Source organism: Euprymna scolopes, chromosome 13 (assembly GCF_053919585.1).
Source record: "Euprymna scolopes isolate OS-2025 chromosome 13, ASM5391958v1, whole genome shotgun sequence".
In the NCBI taxonomy this organism is placed as follows: domain Eukaryota; kingdom Metazoa; phylum Mollusca; class Cephalopoda; order Sepiida; family Sepiolidae; genus Euprymna; species Euprymna scolopes.
The window spans coordinates 132,524,405-132,534,998 of NC_136494.1; positions in this window are offsets into that span (position 1 = coordinate 132,524,405).

A 10,594-nucleotide genomic window follows, 5' to 3' on the forward strand; every position below is an offset into this window, starting at 1 on the left:
TCTTAAAGCGTAATTAAAAACAATATTTCTAAAATTTAAAACTGAAGGAAATAAAAATTTCTTTTTACCATTTATTCAATCAGATGATTAAAACATAAAAAAATAAAACATTTGAATTCGAATCCGTTTTTTTTCTCTTGTGAAGAAAATTTAAAGACAATGGTAAAAATCTATAATCATGTCCTACGGCTTCTGTACGCATATGCGTGCATCGTTAACTTTATGCGCCACTGGAAGATTAGCATACCTGCGCACGCATATTAAAAATAAAGACAGAAGAGTTGAAAGAGTGCGTGTTTACTAATGCCAAAATATTTCATTTTTTTTCTGGAGTATGAATTATTGAAAGATATTAATTAGGCTGCTAAAATTAAATGATTAACTGATAAATACCAAATTAGATATATACTGCGATTAGGACTGATACTGTACGAAAACTATGCTTGCGGATATTTTTTTAACCATAATTACATAAATCCTTTATAAGCAATAAAATAAACAAAAATAAAAAATAAATCCAAAAATGCCAAAAGCTGAAAAAAAGTTTGATATAACGGAAGCCTAGGCGTCTCTAGACCCGGCCGTACCGGTGTCACGTGAAAACTCCGAGTGGAAGAAATAAGTCTGATTACCAAACCGGACTTCCGTTTTTAATGTAAAGCAAACAAACTAATTGGCATGAAAGAAAATATAAAACTTTTATACACAAATTTATTTTAATATTTGGTTAAATTTCGCATAAAATAATAAAATGCTGCATATGTTTTGTTTTAATAGAATACAATGTTTTCCAATGGTTTGAATCTGTTTAAGTATTATTAAAATGGTACTTGTACCATTTTAATAATACATTATAAAATGAAAATATCGAAAAAAGGTTATATTGTACGTATCCGTTATTGAATGAAGATCTCCGAAAACTCAGTTTAAAGCGTCGACACTTCCTCCCCATCTTAAATACTATCTTTTCTTCCTAAAAATAGAAACATGACTATTTTTTGCTCGCTATCATAACAAATTGTTTTTTGTGGTAAACAAACTACTTGAGCAAATTAAGTTAAATTTTTTTCGGAGAAAACGGATACGTACAATATAACCTATTTTTTTTCGATATTTTCATTTTATTTAATGTCTTGATTAAATCACTGATAAGTAACATTAAAATATATTTATAAAAATATTTATTGATTTCTTTATTTTTAATAGAATGTAAAGTTTTTAATCATTTATAATTAGAATACAATGTTTTTCAATCATTTGGATCTGTTTAACCATTTTAAAAATATATTACTTTATTAAGTATTTATTGATTTCTTTATAGTTTGTTAGAAATTTTTTTTTTATTTTTTGTTTTCTGTTAGTCTTTGAAAGAAAATTTTGTCGAAGTATTTTGTAACTGCAACGCCAGAGAAACTCCTGCAAAAAATCTAAAATTTTAAAATACTTTTTTTTTTTTTTTTTAATTACATTTTCACCCCAAACAAGGAAAATTGCCACTTTGGTGTAGGGGGCTACTATCAGGGGAAACAACTACTGGGGTACTATGTAGGGATTTGGGCAGCAAGGTGTCGGTTCACGTTACACTTGAACTTCTGCACGTCAGTACTGTTGGGGAAGCAGGGACCTGGAATGGAATTCCAGAGTCTTGCGGTTCTGGGGAAGAAACTATTGGAGTAAAAAGATCTTTTACATCTAGGGATCTCTACAGTGTGGGGGTGGGATCTAGTAGCCTGTCGGGTTTGTCGAGGGTGCTCGCGTCGTGGGGGCACAAGTGATTGCAGTTCGTCAGAGCATTCACCACTAAAATACTTGTAGAAAAGGCAGAGGGATGCAACATTTCGTCGATGGGACAGAGGCTGAAGCTTAGATGCCAGTTCAGGGCCTATCAGGTTTGCGACTCTCTTTTGAACCTTGTCAAGGAGCGAGAGACTAGTAGCAGATGCACCAGCCCAGATGTGGCAGCAATACTCCATACATGGGCGAATGGTGGCCTTATAGAGGTACAGGATACTTTCGGGTGTTAGTAGTTTTCTAGCACGGTAGAGAGAGCCTACCTTTCTTGCAGCGGCCCTGGCAATGCCTTCAATGTAATTGTTCCAACTCATGTTTCCTGTGAACGTTAGGCCAAGGAGTTTGAAAGATGGACTCTCAGATAAAGAGTCGTTGGTCATTGCTATGGGTGGTAGAGAGGGTTTCTTGTAATTATTGAATGAAACTAGTTTAGTCTTGGCAGCATTGAACGCGATCAACCACTTTTGTCCCCATTCCACTACAGATTGGAGGTCTTCCTCTAGTGTTTTTGCCATTTCTTTAGAAATGTGTTCATTTGTTTTCCTGTCGTGTCTGCCATAGAGTGTAGTGTCATCAGCATATATACCCATCTCAGAGGCAATGTTGTCGGGGAGGTCATTTATGAATATCAGGAACAATAGAGGTCCAAGGATAGAACCCTGGGGCACCCCCGCATTTATATCATATTGTTTACTTTATTTGAGCGAAGAGTGTTATCCGATAATTGTTTTAATTTCATTGTGTGCGTATGTGTGAACATTTCTTTATCGAAATGTTTAGCAATAATACTTCTGTTGTAATTGTTGTCAATAATAAAAAAGGAGGATTTAGCAGAGAAGCTAACAAACAGCAAAGGTAAAAATAAAATAAAATATACACTGAATAAATGTTACCATAAACAAAATTTTAGTACCTACCTGGATTATTTTTCTGTGTTTTATAGTAGTTTTAGATGCTTTTTTAAAATCAAATATTAGCTTTTTTTTACAAGCAGTTTTGCAAACAAAATGGCGGCCGAAAGCCATATTATTTGCAAAACCGCCTGTAACGCAAGAAAATAAGTCAGGTAGGCAGAAAAGCTACTTTAATTGCAATGGTGACATTTATTCATTGTATTTTTGAAAATCTGCCCTTTTTGCGTTTGTTGACTTTTGTTAAATCCTCTATAAACATGGCTGCTAGAGAAATAAAATTGAAACATGTCTGGTCTGGTAAGCGGAACAATTTTACATCAGTAAGCGATTTTCAACTGACACCGATTTTGGTTGCCCATGCTTCCATTACGCCAAAAGTTTGTGTGTGCGTGTACGTAATTATCCAGATTAACCCGTATATGTAATACTGCTCGTAAAAAATAAAATTTATACTTTATGTACTCATAAGGTTTAGAAAGACAGTCCACCAAAGATTAAGCAAATTCATCCAGTGTCCTTTTTTATAAAAATGAAATTTTATCTCTGGAAGCCCTCGGCCGCAATTTTCATGCTTAACGTAGAACATAAAGTAATTTAAGCAATGAAAGAGTACAACCCCTTATCCCTATGTTAGGAGTGTCAGAAGTCGCCATTACAAAGTAGTGGATAAACATTTGATTAATTAGACTCGCTATGTTTCGGAGCTTATAACAACATGAATAATGTAATTACAAACCCTAATTATTTTCAATAAAAGGAGAAAAGATCAAATTTTAAAATAATAAAAGGTTTAATCGAAAAATGTAAAATATCTTTTTTTATATCGGTTTTCCTTAAAAAAGATTTCACGAAATTCAACGAATTTTAACTTAATCCAAATTTCATATGTATAAATGCCAAAAAATCACTTACCTATAAAAATACTAAGCAATTCGTGCTTCCATTCTTCATTTTAAGAATTTGTTCATATTTATATTTTATATTCTATGTACTTTTTAATAAAAGGATTTTTAAGCAAGGGTTTCAGAAAACCGCGTGTTCTGTAAGTCTTTCCGCTGTTAGCAAAAGCGGTGTTTCCTCTCTTTTTTATAGTTGTGAAATACGGATGCCTAAAACAGCCATAAATAATTATTTCTGGCATGTGCCTTATCTCCCTTTTTTATTTCCGACATATTTGCTCTCAATAAAAAAGTTGGTCAATATGGGTCACCATACCTGAAAACATTTCACTCATCAGTTTTTGCCCTTTTAAACAGAAACCGTTCGACCAATTTTCCATTTTTTATTCTCTTAAAGAAATACATGAGTTTTTATTCAATATATTCTATTTCTTCTTTATGCAGTGATTTTTTTAAATCTAAAAAAAAACATTGAATGAAATAGAAAAATTGTTGTAGGTGTACAATTTTTCAGGAGAATATTTAAAAAATGTGAGGTTTCACTTAAAAAAATCAACATGGTCTTTCAAAAAACGGTTTCAAACTTTGGATTTTACAGGTAAATTTGCACAAAACTATTCTTTTTTGTTTGAAATTGGACTATTTTATTTCTTATTCAATTTGTGATTTATAAATCTGAGGTGAGAAAATTAATTATTTTCATTTTAATAGACATTTCAAAATGGGGGGGTAACTAAAAAACAATGTTTGTCTAGAATATTATATTCAGTTTATTGGAAAGAGCATAAAATTTCACATTAAACCTGCTAATAATGTAAAAATTGAACCAATAGAAAATTTTGATAGATTTTTAAATTGAAAAAATTGAAAAAATTAAACTCGTAAAATTCAATTCATTTCATTACGTAGAAAAAAATGGCTACATAAGCGCGCAGGCACTTTGTAAACACTGTTTTTTTTTAAAAATAAAATATAATATTTCTATTATTTTTCAAAAAACTTTAATAGTTTATTTTGGAAGTATATTCTATAAAGAAATTAAACAAACCACTTTAAAAATAGAAATTACGAGTTTTGTATATTTTATTCGCAGGGTGTCAAAAATTCCCAAAGAAATTCTGACACACCTATCCCTATGTTAAGAATGTTTTAAATTTGCACGGCAATTTATTTTAAAAAATATTACTGTATTAATTCACGCACATATTTTTGGTGTACGCTCAAATTTTAACTGAACAGGTAAGCATACAATTGTTTTGCAATTAACAAAAATAGGTGTTTGTGCACTTATTGTACCGCGCTTTCTTTTACGATCTTTTTTTTTATTAAAATGTTAGGTGAAAGTACAGAATAGTTACAAAACACCCTCCCCTTTACATAAGAACAAATTCTAAATAACATAAGCACGACACAATAAGTGCATCATAAGTACCAAAAATATATTGGAGTCAATCCGAAAAAAGCTCAAAGCAGTAGAATTTAGACTTTTCTATATGTATTACCTCCTTAAAATGTAGGAGTTAGCAAAGGTCATACTTTTTACTGAAAAATAAAAATATTAATTTCTTTAGCATGTCTTTCTCCAGTTTTCTTTAAATAAAACATCAGAAAATACGAAAACAATATGGCTGGTATTTTTGTACTCCTGCAAAATACGAACTGGGTTGTTCGGTTAAAATACTGAATACTTAAAAATAAAAGCCCATCTTCCTATGTTAATAACTTAACGTTATTTTCAGCACGGTTCGTAAACTGCACAAGTACCCCTTTTTTTTTTAATGATAATCGTTTTCGATTGCTTGCTAGTATTTCGATAAAGAAAAACACGAAGTGTAGTATTTTTTATTTACCAGAATTCGATGTGGAGGGCGAAACGATGGAATTTGTATTTATTTGCTTCCCCACTGAGCAAATTAGGCACAATGCCGTTTTTTAATGTGGAGAGATTGGGGAAATGGAGACCAGCTCCCTGGGGAGTAGGGGAGATGGATTGTGATAATTGGTATGAAGGGTTTCCCCTACATTGGCCAATAACTGATTGCCCCCACATATGGTCTTTACTTGAACTTTCTCAGGTCCCGTAGGGCCCAAGCGGGCGAGGTGCACTCGCAGGGTGAGTTTTGGGGCGAAACGATGGAAGTCAGTGTGACAACCCTTACACGAAACTGCGGAGAAAATATAAAATCTCGTAATTTCTCTGTTAAAAGTGGGTTGTTTATTTTCTTTATGGATTATACTTCCAAAATAAACTATTAAAGTTATTTTAAAAGTAATAGAAATATTTTTATTTTAAAAACAGTAATGAATTTTCCGAACTCAATATTTTTCAATTTTTAAACTTAATGCCCGCCGATTTTCCCCCCACTTATTTAAGAAGCGAAAATTATTTTTAAATCCTAATTGCATCTGATTTTTTCCATTTTTTTTTTTTTTAAATAAGATTAGTTCTTTGGGTAATTTTTTTATATTAACTCACCGTTCACATCGGAAATGCCAACTTTTATAAGTTTTTCGGATGCTAGTACACTCATTGATCCGCGCTATTGTTAAATAGTATTTTTAAATTAAATTCAAGTTTTACGGTATCTTTTTAAATTAAATTAAATTGTTAGGTGAAAGTAGATAATAGTTACAAAACATCCCCCTCTCCTCATGTTAAGAATAGCTTTATAAATAATAACGCTATTATTTCAGCACGGGCAAATAAGTGCACTATTACCATTTTCGGGTATACTGAACGAATATCAGTTAAATTTGGAGCTATCGTTTATCAGATATGAAAGCATATGATATCCAATGACAAAGTTAATGTAATCCCTGGCAGATATTCTGTTTTCACACCCAAACAGTTAGTTATGCGCATACGTGCTACTGAAGCAGACGACAAAGCATATATATTTTCACCCCGCCTTCCCATAAAAGAGGTGTTTATTCCAAAGGCCATTTTAACATTGTGAGGTTGGGGGGTCTTAATTCCGGAAGCCGTTTTTATGCGCATGCGTATTACTAATTCCTTGGGTGTGAAAAAAAAAAAAACTGCCAGGGACACAGTAGCGTTTATGCCGGGTAAAAAATGGTTTTATATCTGGTAAACTACTAATCAACTCCAAATTTAACTGACATTCGTTGTCAACATACGCGAAAACTTATAAAAGTCGAAATTTCAAATGTGAACGGTGAGTTGTAGTTAATGTGAAAAAAAAAGAAGTTTTTATAAAACTAAACAACTATTTCAAAATTCATTTTCATTTGACACTCATGCTTCATTGTTTTAAAGCATAAACTGATTTGATCATTTCAGGTTTGTTCTATAAGTGATTCGGATACATTCGGGCAAATCTACATTCCCAGATATAGAGGCACCAATGAATCCATAAAGCATTTGTACTTCTGTATTTTAAATATGCAGACAATGTGTTAAAATCTTTAGAATTTTATAAACGATCTTCCAAAACTAACCATAGAATTCTATGATGTCAGTGTTATGAGTAGGGCTATGACAACATCATATTCTTTTCATTCTTAAGACTCTCGAGTATATATCCGACAAAATTAGACACAGTTAATCATCCGAGGATGATATCAGCTTATATAAAAACATAAGATATTAACGAATATAGACTCAAGAGTCAAAACAATGAAAAGAATATTTTATTGTCACAGCCCTAGTTATGAGTACTTTAAGAAATGAGTATTCCGCACCCCCAGATTCAAATGTTTGTTTTTAAATCTTTCTGAAAAGTACTATAGTACTTATGCAGAATATGAACCATGCTATTTTTAAATAGGATTTTCAATTTACATTCAATTTTCATGGTATATTTTGTTTATTAATGATATACTTTTATTTAGATAATCATAACACAGGACATTCACTTAAGGTTAATACAAAGTTTATTTACAAAGGGGATACAAGGCGAAAGTATGTCTCTCTCGGTGTCTTGGAACTCTCCCATTTCCGGAGGAGTATATCTACATTGTCTGTATATTATTGTACAGAAGGGCGCTAGATCATTCATTTATAACAATTAAATTGTAAGGTGAAAGCACAGAAGAGTTAAAACAGCAAGCCTTCCTATCTTAAGTCATTTCTAAATATTATTTCAGCACGGTCCGTATTAACGAATATAGACTCAAGAGTCAAAACAATGAAAAGAATATATATAGTTATATTTATGGGAAGTTCTTTTAACATCAGATAGTTTAACGATTAAATTATCGAACTGGAAAAAACACGGCGATTCACAAGAATAGGCGACTCGAATTAACTAAACTAAGCGTAATGAATACGAGGTTTTCGAAAAAGTATAATTTTATTAGAAAAAGAATCGAATGTTTACAATTTTCCTCATTTAGTGCGTAGTGTGCCGATAAATTTATCTTTAATTATTTTTTGGCGATGCAGAAGAATAGGGGACACGAAGTCCACCGGAAGCGGTGTCAGATAAAAATTCGTGTTGATATAAAATATTCCGCTTACTCAACCAGATTTCCTGTTTTAGTTAAAAAAAAGTAATAAAATTGTAAAAGAAATAATCTAAAAGTTTTGTATACGGATTTATTTATAAAAATATATTTTATAAAAGTAATGTTTGATTATTGCTTGCATAAAGTAATTAATAAAAAGTTTTATCGCCGTTTTGAATTTTTTTAGAGCATTATAATATATATATATATATATATATATATATATATATATATATATATATATATATATATAAAATAAATCTCTATTCTCTATATTTTAAAGTAGCCGCAGGATTTCCCCCTGGAAAAAGTATCGTATGTTTATAACAATAGATTGCATATACAAATTCGATACAGCTAGGCTAATAGCCAGTATCTTATGTAGCTTTCGAACACCATTTCAAGCACATTTAATCGTGATAATAAAATTCTACATTACATCCTACGAGCAATACCATCACAATCGCAACATCATTAGAGGAAGGAGTCCCTATTTTTCTCTCTATATATTGAATACTACCACTGCTACTAGTAGTCATTGGGAGGAATTCTGCACGTTCCACAGATTCTGTGATTACACCGACCGTAACTGGCTCATACATACATAGATCTTACACAATCTTTCCAATTTCCGATTCCAAAATAATAAAGCTTCCCTCACCAGAGTCCATCCATTCTGATTGGCTGAGCTGTGATAATTCTTATATTCCGGAATCCAGTTATTCACTTTATAAATGAACGGTTACTAAATTAAAATATGGCACCACTAAGAGATATTATTGTGTTAAGTTCATTTAATGCATAGGTCATTTCAGTCATATAAAATAAAAAAATACAAGAGGGAAAATCATTAAACGAACGTTCTATAAATAGTTTACTTGCTTTCTTTTATAAAGTTTAAACCACGCTATCCACTATAAAAATATCCTTCGTCGTCGTCAAAGCAAAAATTACACAGCCTTCGCGGTCGAGTTTTTAATATTAAACACACTTCGTAATACAGACTGGTATTCCGTTTCATTTATTATTTTTTTACTCCAGTTTACATACCGTCTTTCGCAAATTTTTAACATTATACTTTCTTTTAGAACCTTTAAAACACACTATTCACTACATCGTCGTCGTCGAACGCATCTTCCCTCGATTTAAACCTTTCGCTCATGTTTGCATCCCATTGAAAACGCTACACATTCGTTCGTTTTCTTTTCTTTTGATAGAACACATTCCGTAATACACACATGGATGCACCTTAACAATTGGCACCCCACTTACATATTTTTACCTTTTCGGCATTTTTCAACTAATTCTGCAGATTATTATCGCTTGGAAACTAAGCTACCATATTATACAAACCATTGACACATAATATTTCGCCTCCCAAATCTTTACATATATAACTTTTTTTTTCATATTTCCAATTACCAGGTACACCCTAACATGAACAATGCTGACCTTAGCCTTTAGATTTCACCTTTTAAGATTTCGAATTTTTTTCTGGTGATTATCATCGATTACAGGCATAATTTACAGTTTACAACAAAAAAAAACAATAAAAAAGAATTAGTTGACCTTAACAACGTTGCTCCTACAATTTACTTTTTCATTCTTCACTTATTCGTAAATTTTTCATGCAATTATCAGCGCTTATAGGAATTATAATGTCCTACTACTGAGAACACCTACTTTTTGGCTACTTTCGTTGTTAATGTTGCCACTAGCATTTAAATTTTTTCTTTTCAAATTTTCGCACATTTCTACGGCGCTTATTAGCTTAGCTTTCCCATTAAAAAAATACCCTGAAAAATAATTAGAGAAAATGGATGTGGATGGATATATATATATATATATATATATATATATATATATATATATATATACTAGTAGGCCGCTCGGCATTGCTCGGTTGTAAAATACGCTTATAAAGGATATTTTTATTAATGTAGATTTCATATTTATTATTATATTATATCGGACCCAATATATAGTAATGATTTAAAAGGTAAAAAAGAAAAGAAAAAGAAAATGACTCGTTCGCCACCACTGAGAATCGAAACCCAAAACGATAGCTTATGATTTACTTTTTTCTTTAAGGTTAATGCCTGAGCTATGAAGATATGTTTGCTGCAATGCTAATAATAATAATAATTAAAATATAAGCCAATAACTATTGCGCTACGCATGCATATTCGTAGTGCCGTCGTTCGACCTTCACCTGGCAAATTCCACTTATTCTTTTTCACATTTTTGAATGATTTTTCCCCGGCTAAAACCCAAATATAATGTTGCACATGGGTTCGAATACCCTATATAGTAAATTTCATGTATGACAGAAGTTTGGTAGGCAATTTTTTTAAACAAATATATACTCGCATACATAAATATATATAGTGTTACACATGCGCGTTATTTCTCGCGTTTTCTGCCAACTGTTCCTGGGATTTGTTGCCGCATTCGATATTCAACTTTTTATAGATTGCACAGTTGAGATATTTGCACTCTTTGTTGTGTCACATTGTATAGTAG